A 16,600-nucleotide genomic window follows, 5' to 3' on the forward strand; every position below is an offset into this window, starting at 1 on the left:
ACTTTGGCTTGTCCATAAAATTTTTTAGGGGGGCATATCAGTTGGAGAATAGATGACCCCATCAAGGGAGAAGTAGTAGCAGCCATGCTCTAGGGACCTGACTTTCCAGTGTGTATATATGGTTTGGAAGATTGAATCCAGACTCTTTGTGCTACAACATCCTGTAAAATAAAGATAATAATACTTGATAAAATGATAAAGTAAGATAGTATTTATAAAGTGCTTTGCAAACCTAAAAGTGCTATATGAATACTTATTATTATCTGTCAGGGTGTTTGTGAGGCTTATATGAGATAATATATTATAAAATGATTCAAAAACTTTAAATCACAATACATATGCCATTTATTATTAAGAAAAGGCATGGGTGGAGGGTGGGGTGGCGCAGCTAGGTCATGCAGTGAATGGAGCACCAGCACTGGAGTCAGGAGGGCCTGAGTTCAAATCCAGCCTCAGATACTTGACACACTAGCTGTGTGACCTTGGGCAAGTCACTTAACCTCAATTGTCCTACCTTCCCCTATTCAGAAAAAAAAAGAAAAATAAAGGCTTGGGGGAACATTTATTTTAAACTTGTTATATCAGTTAAGTTCAGAAACTTTTTAGAATTCCATTTCTGGAAATTCTGGCATTGGAAGAAAGATAGTTTTGACCAAGGACAATAGGTATTTTCTCTGTTTAAAAAAAGATACTTAAAATATTTTTAAAATCTCCAGATAAAACAATGATCCATCTCAGGAGGCAAATGGTTAAGACATATCTCATAGGATCACAGAATTTATCAGGTTTTAACCCAGGTAATACTACCTACAGAGGGCACAAATAGCCCTTAATGTCTCCTTTTTTATCAAATACATCCACAGGTTGAAAGGTAAAATGGAATTTGCTCCCTGGTCAGGTTTTAGCTAGTTGCTCTCTTTTGGCTACAAGTCCATTATGGGGGGAGGGGAGGGGGGAGCCTGAATTTTCAGAGTCTCTGCAGGGAAAAAAAAAAGCCTTTGACCTTCTTTGCTATGACCTTCTCAATATGGTGAAGGGAATCATGCTTCCAGGCTTTAGTTCCACATGCTAAATCGTCCCATCAGGAAATAGCAGCTGCCGCAGAAAGGTTCCTGCCAGCTGACGTGGCAGCTGACCGTCCCTGCCAGCTGTGAGTCACACCAGCAGAGGCTATGAGCATGGGGTGTAGCAGCTGCAGAAACAGCAGTCATGGGAGCAGCAGCAGCAGCAGTAGTGGTGGCAGCAGCTGTATCTTCTATTTAGGTGCAGGAGATGTAAGTATCTCTTTTCCCCATTAACTAAGAAAGTGGAGAAATTACAGGGAGCAAAAGCCAGGAGGTGGGAGGGTGGGAGACCTTTCCAGTGCATACGTTGGCAAGGCTTAACTTTCTCTGAACAACAACATGGGACAGAGGGATGAAGAAAGGAGACTTTGGAAGGAAGCTGAAATGCACACATGGGTTTGTTCCAAAAACTAGTTGGAAGGGTGGTTAATGCCAGATGTCAAATGCTGCTGCTGCCTGGAGGGCCTTTCCACAGGCGGGTTAAACATATTTCTACCCTGTCTGCTTGTGGGATTGATGGTTTCATCCTTCTATTCACCATTTCTAGCAGGAGAGATCACGGGAAGTCAAGAGAATATTGACAAAAGTTGAACTGTATAGGAGAGAATGCTTTAAATATTTCAGGAAGGATTCAAGTTAGTTAAGAGAGAGCTTAGAGGTTGGGTGGAAACTTGGAGCCTTAAACCTATAGGTCTGGTAACCCACAAAATTCTATCAACAAGTGACAGATTAAACTCTGGAAACTTCAACCCCTACCCCTATTCCCTGGGGGCCAATGACTGTTTTCCACCAGCCACTGTTGTTCTGGAGACCCTCAACTCCTCAGATAAGAAATCCCAAATGTCCCCCTCTTTCTAAGTAGTGGGGGGACAGACAGCCCTGCCCCTGAAATATGTACACTCTGGATTCTAGGGTTCATTCTGAGAGGTCTAATTTGTCATATTTCTGTAGTCCTTTAAGGTTAACCAAAGCCTTTCTCTCATGACAGTCCTGGGAGGGAAAAAATTGAATCCTGGTTATCCCATTTCACAGATTGCAAAATATTAGCATTGTAAGGGACTTTAGAAGACAGCTTTGGAGTCCTGGGAAATACATTGAATCTGGAGTCAGAGGAGGTAGTTTGGAGTCCTGTTCCATCATTTTTGAGCTGTGACCCTGGGTTACTTCCCTCCTCTGGTCTCATTGTTCATATCTCTAAAGTGAGGGAATTGGGCTAAATGATCTTTTCAGGTCTAAACCCTGGGAGAAGCAGTAGTACAGTGAGATGGGTCCTGGATTTGTAGTCAAAGAACATGAAGGCCTATTTCTGTCCCTGATAACTGCTGTGACTGTGGGTGAGTCACTTCCCATTTCTGGGCCTCAGTGTCCTTTTCTATAAAAAGGGAGGGAGGTTGGACTAGATGGCCTTTCTGGCTCTGAATTTATAATCCTATACAAAATGTTATCTAGTTGCAAAATCTCAGAGTTTGAAGGGACCTCAGAAGCCGTTTAGTCTAATTGATATTGGATCAAGAATTCCTTTGGCACCATCTCTGACATGTGGGGCGAAGCTTGGAATGCCCTCCTTCAAGGAGGGAGCCCAAGAAACAGAGTGATGACCTAGGTTTAGACTTTATCTCATACACCTTTGAGTTATGTACCTGTGGTCAAGTCTTCTTCATGTCTTCCAGTCTGTTTCCTCATCTGTGAACATGGGAATAGTAATAAAATAACATCCAGATCACAAAGCTTTTGTGAGACTCAGATGACAGTAGTGAATGGACAGCACTTACCGTGTTTCCCCGATAATAAGACACTGTCTTATTATTTTTTTGGACAGAAAAACACCAGAGGGCTTATTTTCAGGGGAGGGCTTATTTTAATGAACATTGACAGCAATTTTAATAAACAGGTAAATGTGAACAAAAAAATGTACCTTTATTCAATAAGCAAATCACTGGGGAAGAACAGGATGACACGCTCACTGCTGCAGCTCTGATTGGATGCAGCTCGGAGCGTGGCGTGCGTTTCACCCGGGGAGGGGGATGGTGCATACAGAGGGTACCGTAATGTAGCGTGTAGCGCAGGGGATCACCTTCACTACAGTACCAATCTCAATAGGGCTTATTTTCAGGGGAGGGCTTATTTTAGAGGAATCTTACACAGTAAGGGGAGGGCTTATTTTCGGGATAGGTCTTATTATCGGGGAAACACTGTAGCACAGTGTCTGGTATACAGTAGGTACTTAATACATGTACATGGACTGTTTATTGTCAATTAATTATTATTAATTAATTGTATTAATTATTAATTATAAATTATTTTTAAATTAATTGAATTTTAATTAATTAATATCGACACATATTAATACATGTTTATTGGCTGACCCACTAAAAGCACTTTGTAAACCTTAAAATGCTAAATGTGTGAGCTGCTGATAGAATTACATTTTTGATGGGGAAATTGAGGCCTAGAGGGGTGACTTGCCCAAGGAAAGTGAAAGATTCAAACCCAAGACTCTAGGCTCAGTCCAATGTTTGTCCCATCATACTACACTGTCTCCCTGAGACATTGATTTCATTCCTTTAAACTGATTTTCTCTGATGGTTTAGTTCATAGAAGAACCCTATAAATGAATAATAGACATCTGACCAGAGTCATATTGAATTCCCCACAGCCTAAACTTTTCATTGTAGATTTGACCTGTGGCCTCCTAGTCCAAGTTCTTGCCAGGTATCCAAATGGTTCAGATTTCTCTTTGGGTAAGAGTGCCCTCTCCATGATAAGCCTCCTGTATGTGTCAGCAGGACTTCACTGGGTTATAATATGAAAATAAAAATGCTTCCCCTTAGTTTTTTTTTTTTTTTTGCAATGTAAGTGGGGTGAGTGAGGGGTAGGGCAGAGTCAAAGGGCTGCATAGAGAAAAAGAAGCAATTTGGGTCTGGAAGGAGATTGCCTAGTCCAAACTCATCATTTTACAGTAGAGTAAACTGAGGCCCAGAGCTCAAGCGACTTGCTCAGTCTTATAGGTAGTAAGTGCTAGAGCTAGGATTTGAGCCCACATCCTCTAAATCCAAAGACAGGACTTTTTCTATTACATCACTGGTGATATATGATTTATGGGAACTATTAATACTAGATGGATTCATTTGAATAATCTCCATATCAATTTTCAATTAGTTATTGATTAAATCAAGTACATCTTTCTAGCTGCCTAGGGTATGTAGACATGAAGTATAGAAGGAAAGGAAGATGATATTGCTTAAAACAGAGGTAGCTGGCAGAATCTGTAGAAGGAATTGGAAATGAAATCAGGTTATGATTCTAATCAAAACTGCAGATGCCAATGACCATATTGGTATTGTGTGCCCTTTGGTACTCAGTGGAATCCTTGCCTTGATATTGACAAGGGGGAAGACCAATAAACTAAAAAAGAAAAAAAAAAAAAAAAGGTGTCCGGTATTTTGAACCTGGCATACAGCATAGAACAAAGCAAAGCCAATTTCTTGAACATAAATGTGTACTTTTTTCTTCCAAATTCAATGAAACATGTTGGATGCCATGTTTCAAGAGTCACAGCCGGACTCTGGGCTTTTGTACATTAGTTTGAATCCAAAGAACAGTTGGGGAGTTAGAGTTGTTCTGATGAGTCTTTGTGAAATATCTGCCTGCCTCAAATCTCCAAGTACTTTCTGACTAGTAATCTTAAGAGTAACCTGGGGAAGGTGACAACTGGTGGGTTAACAAGTCCCTTTATTTTGAAGCTAGGGAGAATGAAGTGTAGGGATAATTGGCTTATAAATGTAGACCTGGAAGGGAGCTCAGAGGTCATCCAATTCCAGTTTCCCTATCCCCACCTTTTACAGAAGGGGAGCCTGAGACCCCAAGAGATTCCCAAGGTTCTAAAAGCAGTAATTATTGGAGTCAGGGTTCATTTTCTCCACCTTGTTCACACTCACCCCTCATTCTCATAGGTGTCTAGTTACCTCTGTTCAGTCTCTTTGAAGATTTATTTCAGACTTTGTGAGTCAAACTCAGAGGTGAATATCAGAATTGACAAAGTGACCAATTAGAGATTCAAATGACTAATCCAGTGTTACCTGCACTTAAGTGAGGAAAAGAACTGCTCCCCCTCCCCCAACAATTTATTAAGTGCCAAGTTCTGGGTATTGGGAATGCAAATACTAGAAGATAGTCCCTGCCTTCAAGGAACTTACATTTTACTGGGGAAAGACCTCATCTGAAAGGGAAATGAAAAGGAACTGGGGAGATTTGAAGTACTGGATGTCTAGAGGGCAGTCTGGAGAGGAATGCCACTCAATTACTTGACTTTTGGGCTTTTTGCCACAGTAGGACTTGGCTACCAGACAGGGGAACTTCGTACCAAATGCTGGGGTTTTCTCAGCTGCTAAAGGTATTAGTTGGACACCCTCTCTGAAGCTCCACACACTCTGGCAAGCTGATCACACACCCCAGGACCTCCACCCTAGACCACAATCCAGATCCAAGCAGGTTAAAGCAAGAGCAATTACCCCTCAGGCTGGTTGCTTGGTCCTTCTACACTCTGCAGGCCAGGAGCAGAAGCTGCCATGTAGCGGCAACGAAATGGCCGTGGTGCCTCAGTGGCTTCTCCCTCCAGGGGATAAAGGCCGACCGCACTCCCAACTACTGTATCCCAAAGTCCACACCACACTGACCTCTCACTTTGTCCTTAGCATCTACGGGTTGATAATTCTGGAAACCGTCCCACCTGCTGGTGATCTGAAGTCCCTCCAGCCTGTGGCTGGTCAGGCCTGCCCTGGGACTAAACTTCAAGTTCCAGGGGCTGGGGTTGGCTCCCAGAATTCTGTGCTGGCTGCACCCTGCCAGCCTGCTGGGCTGTCCTCAGTGGGAGGTTAGCTTCTCTGTGTCATTTTGTGGGTTCTGTAGCTCCAAAGTTTGTTCAGAGTCACCTTTTACATGAATTGGAGGTGGTGGGAGCTTGGTGGGAGCCCAGCAGAAGCCGTTTCTACTCCTCCATCTTGACTCCACCCCAAATGCCACTAGGATAAAGATAGTATATTGCCTTTTTTTTTGCCCAGGGTCACAGAGGTAGTGTCAAGTGTCTGAGGCCAAATTTGAACTCAGATCCTCCAGTTCTAGGACTGACTGATACTCTATTTACTGCACTCCCTCTATTGCCCTTTAAAAGTCCACCTGTTTGAGTCCGATATCCTTCAGCTAGCCCATAGCTAGCCTACTTCTGATTTCATTTAAATCCAGTTCATTCACAAGTCAAGACATCACCTTGTGATGTCATTGGTCCTTTTTGAAAATGAAGGACAAACAGCAACAAGAAAAATTTCATCTAGCTTGAATGAATAACTTCACGCTTCATAAAGGGTAGCAAAGACTTTTTTGTACCTAACATGACGCCTTATTGTCTTTGTTAGTTTCCTTTGACAGTCTGTAATTTCTGGATTGGGGTGAGGTGGGAGGCTCATTCAATTAACCAACTGGTCTAGCTCCCCATCACTACACATAGAAATTATTCTAAACTACTTTAGGAAGGAGCCTACATTTTAATGGGGGAAGACCTCATCTAAAAGGGAAATGAAAAAGAGTTACAGAGATTTGAAGTACTGGATGTCCAGAGGGCAGTCTGGAGAGGAATGACACTGATCTAAAGAGTATATTGCCTTTTCAAAGGCAATCTGTTTGAGTCTGGTCCTTCAGCCAGCCCATAGCTAGCCTACTTCTAATTTCATTTAAATTGGATTCACTCACAAGTCAAGACATACATGGGAGGGAAGGGGAGAGAAGGAAAAGGAAGGGAAGGAGGTGTGTTGTCCAACTGGAACTGACCAGTTGGGTCCCCAGTGGGGTATCTTGGACTACTTATAGGTAGTTGTTTGTCCTTTGTTCTTGGAAGTGGACCATGACATCAGGAAGATAATGTCATGACTTGCAAATGAATTGGATTTAAGTAAGGGAGGGCTGTGCAAAGTCACCAGTCTCATTTCCTCCTCTGGAGCCATCTGGGTCCAGTGGTAAGATATAGATCAGGATTACTGGAGATGACCCCCAAACACTTTTATCAGAAGGGTTGGGAAGAGTATAGTATGTAAAGAGAAGATATAATCTTGTTGTATTAAAGACTTTGAATGATATTTGTCTCCTTTTGGGTCTTTCTTGCCAATTAAAAAATCTTTCCTATTGGTAATATAAAATTCTTAGTATATTGGAATTAGTGAAGCATAAACTTAATACCCTCAGATGCTTCCTTTAATCCCCATCTAGAGCTAAATGCAGAGAGACACCATCTTGATGTGTGACCTGTCCTTCCATTGTCCCTCAATAATGATTTATTAAGTGCACACTGAATGTCAGGCACTGGGAAAAAGTAAGTTTAAGCAACAGTCTCTGTCCTCATGGCACTTATTATCTGGTAGAAGGATAAGACAAAATGCAAATAGCTTTAGTATGTGATTATAAGTTTATTAAATGCCTTGTGTCATCTAAGGGGGAAGGGCATCCTTGAGAGACCAGGGAGGTGATGACATTGAATTTATTGCTCAAAAATGGGTTCTTATTCTTTAGCAGGTGAAATGGCCAAGGGAGGACATTATGTACCTGGGCAACAATGTGAGCAAATGCCCTGTGGTGAGAAGGCACTGGTAGTGTATGCCTGGGCAGGAAATAAAGCCAGTGTATAGCATTGTATAGCAGCAAAACACAGAACATAACAACTTTCAAAGCATTGAAAATGAATTTCATAGAAAGGGCAATTGAGAGGTGCCTGGTAGGCATGGGAAGGCTGCAACATCCAAGTATAAAACCAGAGGTCACAGCTATAGGTCACAGCCATGTGGATTAGTCAGTCAGCTATCATTTATTAAGTGCCTACTATGCACTGGACACTGGGGATACAAAGAAAGACAAATAGTCCTTGCTCTCAAGGGGCTCACAGTCCAATGGGGGAGAAAACATGCAAAAAATACTGCCTACCAATAAGATAAACCAAGCATAAATTGGGGATTAGTGTCTTAGAGGAAGACACTAAGATTAAGCAGGACTGGGAAAGGTTTCTTGTAGCAGATAGGATTTTAGCTGAGACTTGAAGTCAGCTAGAGAAGCCACGAGGCCAAGATGGAGAAGGAGAGTATTGCAAGCATGGCAGTAGCCAATGAGAATGCTGAGAGTCAGGAGACAGAATGACGTGTGCAAGGAGTAGCAAAGAGGCCAGTGTCACTGGATTGCAGAGTATGCAGTAGGGAGGAAGGCGTAGGAAGTCTGGAAAGATAGGATGGGGTCAGATTATGTAGGATTTTAATACTCAATCCTGGAGTTGATAGGGAACCGTCAGAGTTTATTAAATGGTGGGGGGGGAGGGAGGGGTGATGATATGGTCAGACCTGCACTTTAGGAAGATCATGGTGGACCAGAATGGGGAAAGAATTGAGGTAGGAAGGTTGATCAGCAGGCTATTGCAATGGTCCAGACAAGGTGAAGGCCTATACCTGGATAGTGGCAGTATCAGAGAAAAGAAGGTGGCATATGTGAGAGATGTTGCAAAGATAGAATCGATAGATTTTATCAACAGATTGGATATGGGGTGTGCAATAGAATGAGGAGTTGAAGTTGGTACTTAAGTTTTGAGCCTAGGTGAATGGGGAGATGGTGGTCCTCGCAATAGTAATAAACAAATTAGGAAAGGGAGGGGAGAAAGATGATGAATTCAGTTTGGGGTATGCTGAGTTTAAGATGTCTACCAAATAGCCTCTTTGAATTGCCTATTGGATAAGGGGAGTGGAGATAAGGAAGATTTGAGGTTGACATCTACTTTTTGAGTCTGGAGGCAGGATGGTAAGTGATAGGTGGAAGAGGGGTGGGGTTGGGAGATAAATTCAGTTTGGTCATGTTGACTTTATGATAGCTACAGGACATTCAGTTTGAGATGTCAAATACTAATAGATGGCTAGAGACCCAGGACTAGAGGTCAAGAGAGGTTGGGACTGGATAAGTAGATCTGAGAGTCTTTTGCATAGAAATAATACAATCTGTGGAAGTTGAGATCACCAAATGATAATATATGGAGAGAAGAGGATAGGACCCGGACAGAACCTGGAGGAACCCCCATGCTTAGTAAGCAGGATGCAGATGATGACCTACCAAAGGGGAAGAAGCAATCAGATAGGTAGGAGGGGAACCAGGAGGAAGCAGTGTCATGAAAACCAAGAGGGATGAGTGTCAAGGAAAAGAGTGATTGATAGTGTCAGAGGTTTCAGAGAGGTCAAGATGGATGATAATTAAAAAAAGACCATTAAATTTGGCAGTTGAGAGATCTTTAGCAAACTTAGGGAGAATAGTTTTGGTTGAACAATGAGGAGGCAAAGAGAGTGAGAGCAAAAGAAATGGAGTCCCTCATTGTAAATGACCCACTCAAAGAGTTTTGCCACCAAAGGGAGGAGAGATATAGGACGACAGCTTGCAAGGATGGATGTATCAAGGGATGGTTTTTTGAGGATAAAAGAGACATGAGAATGTTTGTGGGCAGTGGGGGAAGTAGCCAATAGACAGGAAGCAATTGAAGATGAGTGAGAATAGGGATGAAAGTCAGGGAAATCTTCTAGAGAACATGGGATGAAATAGGATTGCTTGTGCATGTAGAAGGGCTTGCCTTGGTAAGAGAAGGGCTACCTCTTCATATGAAATGAGGGAGGGAGGGGATAGTGGCAGAAAGAACCTGAGTGAAGTGAGATGTGGACATGATTTCAATTTTTTTTTTCAGTGAAATGAGGGTGGGGATGAGAGAATTGTGGGAGGCTTAAGGAGGGATAAAAAGGCTTGGTAAAGATCCTGTGGTGAGTGGGATAGTATATTAATCATTGAAGAATGAGTTCACATGGGTTAACATTGTCCATAGAAGTTCAGCCTGGGCATGGAGTTGTTCCAGGGGGTCAAGGGGTGGGTGAAAGGGGAGTGGTATGTATGGTTTCTGCCAGGAGCAAGGCAAGCTCTGTGAAGTGGTAGATGGCCAGAGAGGGTGCTTGGAGCAGGATGAAAGGTCATGGAAAAAGCAGTCCTTGTGGAAATGTAGGTGACCAGAGAGGGTGCTTGCCTGGAGTGAGATGGAATCATGATAAGCCCTGTGGAGTGGAAGGTGACCCCAGAGGGTGTCTCTGGAAGTAGGCATCCTAGTAAAATAAGAAGGGGATGATGAGAGAAAAAACTATAGTGAACAGCTTTCATCATAGCACATAAGAGATGGGGAAAACGGATATACTGTGTGTACAGAGGATTGCTTGATTCTTTTTAGATAGTGATGGTCTACTTTTCCTGCTCTTAGGGCCATGGATTTAGAGATAGAAGAGACCTTTGCAGTCATCTAGACCAACAAAACCCCTTCATTTTACAGATGGAGAATTGAGTGCCAGAAAAGTTAAGTGACTTGTGTAAAGGAACACTAGCAGTAATTGGCAGACCCAGGAATTGAACTCAGGTCACCTGTTTCCAAATCAAATACCCTTTATATGTTACCACATTGTCCCTCTTGCAACAGGAATAAAGTTAGAGGGTGGTAGTTGGTCTGTGTAAACGTGTGCTTTAGTAGATGGCTTTTTAGCCTTGGGCCATGTGCCCTTGGTGTCTATGTATAATGTGACCTTAACCTGCCGAACAAAGATTCCTAACCTCTTTTTGGGTGTCTTGGATCCCTTTGTTAGACTGGTAAGGTCTATGGGACACCTCAGAGTATTGTTTTTAAATACATAAAATACACAGAACTATAGAGGAAACTAATTATATTAAAATACAGGTATCAACATTTTTTTTTTGAAAGGCAAATTCTCTGGCCCCAGGTTAAGGATCCCTATTTTAGAAAGTCAACTAGTGCTGAAGCCAGACTTTCACCTCTGTGAGATTGTGCATTGGGAAAGAATGCCTCTGACAGATTTGAGCAACCTTGGGTGTACATGCTGAATATGGAACATGGGCCAGTTTTCTTTGGCACCCAGACTGGTAGCTAGCTGTGGCAATAGCTCCTATCTCTGCTGCTTTCCAGCTGGCTCATTCGCACCACCTTCCTACTCCCATCCTGTGAGGAGGAAAAGTGTAAGAATTTCAGCATGACATTTTTCAAAAGTTGTCGATTGGTTTAGGACATTGATAACAAGGCCTGTAACTCTGTGCTGACGTTGGCTCCGTGAGTCTATCAATAGCTTCCCAGATAACCTTTGCCAGTTGCCAGGAAGTTGGATGTACCAGAGGTTGTTGAGAACACAGTTGTTAGCATCATTATAAAGTCTTGGAATTAGCCAGTGAGATCTGTTGTCCATGGATCCATTTGAAGTATAAATATTCAGGTAGGCAGTCTTTGTACCTAGTTCTGTGACTCTCAACAGTTAAGATATCTATAAATTTATATCTGCAGCTATATCTATATACAAATACATGCATAACAACATGAATATATAACACACCACATATATGTGTATGTATATGCACATGTGTGCATATATGTGCCGATTATATGTAGATACATGTATATTTCTATGTAAGTGTCTTATCCCATTGCTAGCCTATGGACCCCAATAGAGCAGATTTTTGAACTTTGTCTCTTGCAAAATCTCAGTTAGAAGACCCCTCAGACACCATTTAGCAACCAGGGTTGGGAAGCCTGTAGCCTCGAGGCTACATGTGGACCTCTAGGTCCTCAGGTGAAGCCCTTTGACTGAATCCAAACTTCACAGAACAAATCCCCTTAATAAAAAGATTTGTTCTGTAAAACTTGGACTCAGTCAAAAGGCTGCTCCCAAGGATTTAGAAGGCCACATGTGGCCTTGAGGCTGTAGGCTCCCCACCCCTGAAAGCCTAATTCCTACCTGGAAGGATCTCTTCTATAATAGATCTGACAAATGGACATCCAGCCTTTGCTTGAAGGGCTTGGGGTGAGGGAGAAGCCGCTACCTCTCAAGGCAGCATGTTCAGCTTCTGAATGGTTCTAATTCTTAGTATGCTTTTCCTGACAGAAGGACTAAGTCTGACTTTTTTGGGGGGTAAATCCCACTCATTTCCTCCAGAGTGAAGTAAAAACAAGACCATTCCTTCTTCCACATGACAGCCCCTGGTCCCCAGCACAGTGAGTGCTCTGCTCACGGTAAGTGCCTAATAAATGTGTGTTGTTGGAATTCTTTCCTTTTGCTCTCTTGTTCCAATGAGTTTCTTTACGTAGTTGTAAGTTTTAGTTCAGCCTATAAATTCCAGGTCATGTAGGTGTTTCTAGCTACATTCAGAAAGGCAGACCAAGGACAGTATTTCAGTGGTGGAAGGTCAAGACGGACTGCACTCTCTTTTAGTTCCTTATCAATCCGACCTTTTACTGGTATGAACAAAAAGCACGTTGGAATTGGTCAATTGCTCTGAACCTAGTTGAAAATGTGGCACCCTGTTTTTGTTTATTTGATTTCCTCATTAAAGTTGATTATTTAAAAAATACAGCAATGGGGCGGCTAGGTAGCGCAGTGAATAGAGCACTGGCCCTGGAGTCAGGAGGACCTGAGTTCAAATCCAGCCTCACACACTAAACACTTAACTAGCCTTGTGACCTTGGGCAAGTCACTTAACCCCGATTGCCCTCCAAAAAGCAAAAAAAAAAAAATCACAGCAACACCACAAAGATACCCACCATTGGGCAGTCTTTTTCCTAGGGCTGGGAGTTGAAGTTATGGGAGATCAGAAATGTGATTCTGAGGCTGAAGCTCACAGGACACGTCATCAGCCTCTCTCTTCCATGTGTTCCTTGTCCATACTTCAGTGACCCAGATGTAGCTGATAGGAGACATTCAGGGAAATACAGACCTAGGCCATGAGCTCCTGGCTGCCTCCCCTGGAGATACAGCAGCTAAAGCCACCCACAACACTGAAGGAGACTAGAGAGGAAACCCAGGCCACTGACATGGAATTGCCTCAAGCTTCTCCAGGGTCTTACTTGGCTTTTCACTGCCCCACCTTTCTATCCCTACACCGTGAACCTTGTCAGGCAGCGTGTGACTGGCTTAAATATCTGCTCTTTTCCAAAATGAGTTATTAACGGAGCCCCTAAATTTCATTTCCAATGCATTGCTGCAGCTATGTTCCCAGCCCTTCACTTGCTGACAAATTAAAATAAATGACAGTGCCTGGCTCTAAGATGATATATGAGGTATATTTTAACAAATATATGAGATTTATATTTTAACAAATTTACCAGAACTTCTAAATTCGAAAAAGTGTAATGCTTTCAAGTAATCGTCACAGGAGTCACACTTCTTTGCTGCTGTTGCTTATAAATATTTTTAAAACTCTTTTGTTCTTTTGAGACTTGGTCTTGGAACCTATCAACAAGCTATGCGATAATAATCTAGTGTATATATGTATATATGTATGTATTTAAACTGCAAAGGACTTTGCATCTGTGTTCTCATTTGATATTCACAACAGCACTTTGAAATAGGTCAAATGGGAATCTCTGTTTTACATATGGGTAAACTGAGGCTCAGAAAAGTTGTTTGCCTTGCCTAAAGTCACACAATAAAGAGACGACATGAAACTTTCACTGAACTGCCACATGAGAAAATACCTCCTTATTTAAAGGTTATAATTTTTTTTTAAACCCAAAGCAATATTTCCTGTTTTGAGTTCCTATCTTATTCATTGGTTGTGGCTCCAAATGACTTGATTCCATAAATCAAGTAGATCCTTAAAAGGCAAAGCTTTGTCCCAAGTAGGGATGTTGAAAAAGAATTTGCTCCACAGACTCTGAAGGTGGTTTTAGTTCCCAAAGAGGTTCTCCAAAGGGGTTTTGTTTTAAGTGGTGTTGGACTGAATGCTTTGCCATCTAAGTCCCAGGTAAGTTGGGGCTGCTGCTGCTGCTGCTGACAAATAGAGGGGAGGCACTGATGTTTGGTACTGGTGGCCATACCCTCTTAACTCCTCCACTTTCAAGTCATTCTCCCTCCTTTCTCAAGGAATTCAATATTTGGTTCAAAATCTTCCATTCCTTGCCCTTGCCTGCCCTCATACTTTGGTGGTTACTATTTGTATTGCTATCCCTTCAAACACCCTAGTCTAGGGATAGGGAGCCTGTGACCTCGAGGCCACATGTGGTCTTCTAGGTCCTTGGGTGCAGCATTTCCACTGAGTCCAAGTTTTACAAAACAAATTCTTTCATTAAGGGGATTTGTTCTGTGAAATTTGGTTTCAGTCAAAGGGTTGCACTTGAGGACCTACAGGGCCACATGTAGCCTCAAGGCTGCAGGTTCTCCCACCCCTGCCCTGTGGCCTCCTAATTTTTTAACCTTGACTACCAGGACCAGCATTTCAACTCTACCTCAGCTACCTACACGGGGAGTCATACCTTCTATTACAGAATCACAGAATCAGAAAGGACCTCAGTGGTCAGTACAGGGGTTCCTAAACTTGGGTACATGTATACCCAGGGAGAGAGAAACTAGGTGGTGCAATGGACAGAGCAGTGAGCCTAGAGTCAGGAGGACCTGAGTTCAAATTCCACTTCAGACACTCACTAGCTGTGTGATCATGGGCAAGTCACTTAACCCTGTTTTTTTCAGTTTTCTTATCTGTCAAATGAACTGGAGAAGGAAATGGCAAACCACTCCAAAATCTTTTCCAAGAAAATCCCAAAATGGGGTCATGAAGAGTTGGACAGGACTGACCCAACCCAACAACAATACCCCCAGGGACAATGGGGACCTTGTCAGGGGATCCAGGCAGTGCTGTGCTGGTCAATGTTTCTTGTTCAAAAAAATTGTATGTGGAACAAAATTTTCAGTTTAATATGCATCATCACCATTTTCTCCATGATTCTTAATTCTAGACAAAAAAAAGTCAAGCATTGTTTTGCAGCATTTGCCGATTTCAGAGGAGTAAATGCTTCTACTGCAAATTTAGTAATCTGCTCTCATGTACATGTCAGTTCCAGCACACCCTCAGATATAGGGAAAATCTGGCAAATAACTATATTATCCTATTATGGTTAATCCTTTATTTTATTTTAGAATTGCATATGCATAGTAAACGCTGGAATTTGTCTCATTTCATATTGAATAGGAGTTATGAGAAGGTTTGCTAAAAGTCAGAGGATATGGAGATTGTTAAAGGTTGGGAACCTCTATCTAGTCCAAGCCATACACAACAGGAATACATACACAAATAGAAACACAAAAGGGTAGAGTGTTTGACTTGGAGTCACAAGACTTGAGTTCAAATGTAGCCTTAGGCATGTACTAGCTGTGTTATCCTGAGCAAGTCATTTTACCTCTGCTTTAATCCACTCTAGTGTCTTTGCTGAGGAAACCTCAAGGACGGTACTGAGATACTATGGTCCATGGGGTCACGAAGAGTAGGTCACAACTGAAATATCAACAGCATTTATATGCTTCCTTAAGGTTTGTAAAGTGCTTTCTATGTTATTTCATTTGATCTTCACAACAACCCTATGAGAAAAGAAAACTGAGGCTGAGGTTAAGCAGCATATTGGGGTTACATAGTTAGTGTCTGAAGCAGGGATTTGAACACAGGTCTTTCTGCCTCAAATCCAGCACTTTTCTCTACTGCCTCACCAATGGTGATCCCAAACTATCCCATTTCCATGGCCTTGACCTGAAATTCTGCTCCAAGCCTTCTCTCCCTACACTTCCTTTGCCCTCACCGCTCCCTGCAGTCCTTTCTATCCCTCCCAGATCTCCCAGGCACCCTCCCTACTCTGGCCTCACTTTTCTCTCTTCATGGTTTATTCTACAGTTAGCTAGTTTGCTTCTCTCCACCTTTGATGATTCTCTTGATGTTGAGTTATTTCAGTCATGGTGGACTTTCCATGACCCCATTGGGGGTTTTCTTGGCAGAGACACCAGGGTGGCTTGCCATTTCCTTCTCCAGCTCATTTTTATAGATGAGGAAACTGAGGTAAACAGGGTCACACTTGCCCAGGGTCACACAGATAGTAAGTGTCTCAGGCTAGATTTGAACTCAGGTCCTCCTGACTCCAACCCTGGCACTCTATCCACTGTGCCACCTAACTGCCTCAAGAATTTATTATTCTGGTGTCCTGCTAATCCTCAATGTTGGGTCATCTCCAGTGTCTGCCTTCTGTAATTCTACTCCAAGTTTGCTGAGAGTGTGGCTGGTACTAGGTAGTTGTCTAATGGTTTGTACTACAAATTCAATCTATATAATTGCAACCTACCCTCATGGGTGCATATCAATCACTTTATCCTTTTCTAATTGATTCTTTTTGGAGGGCAGTTGGGGTTAAGTGACTTTCCCAAGGTCACACAGCTAGTTTTTGTGCTAAGTGTCTGAGGTCAAATTTGAACTCAGGTCCTCCTGACTCCAGGGCTGGTGCTCTATTCCATGCGCCACCTAGCTGCCCCTCTAATTCATTCTTTATCATATTCCCCACAGCAGCACTGTTTCCAGTCTTCTCTCTCTCTCTCTCTCTCTCTCTCTCTCTCTCTCTCTCTCTCTCTCTCTCTCTCTCTCTTCTCTCTCTCTCTCTCTCTCTCTCTCTCTCTCTCTCT

General features: G+C 42.5%; 1 protein-coding gene across 4 annotated transcripts in view; it reads left to right on the forward strand.

The window, feature by feature from the left end:
* The first annotated feature begins 1,127 nt into the window (after positions 1 to 1,127).
* SEC16B (SEC16 homolog B, endoplasmic reticulum export factor) overlaps positions 1,128 to 16,600 on the forward strand; it is a 79,640-nt gene continuing 64,167 nt past the window's right edge. The window contains exons 1-3 of one of the 4 annotated variants that reach the window (XM_069065502.1): positions 1,128 to 1,274; positions 12,053 to 12,180; positions 15,361 to 15,469. The gene's annotated coding sequence lies outside the window, so the exon portion shown is untranslated. The remainder of the gene's footprint in view (positions 1,275 to 12,052; positions 12,181 to 15,360; positions 15,470 to 16,600) is intronic. The other 3 variants (XM_069065500.1, XM_069065501.1, XM_069065496.1) reach the window with 3 other exon arrangements.

Source organism: Petaurus breviceps, unplaced genomic scaffold (genome assembly GCF_028583685.1).
Source record: "Petaurus breviceps papuanus isolate PSGF00001 unplaced genomic scaffold, PetGlider_PUasm1.0 90692, whole genome shotgun sequence".
Taxonomy (NCBI): domain Eukaryota; kingdom Metazoa; phylum Chordata; class Mammalia; order Diprotodontia; family Petauridae; genus Petaurus; species Petaurus breviceps.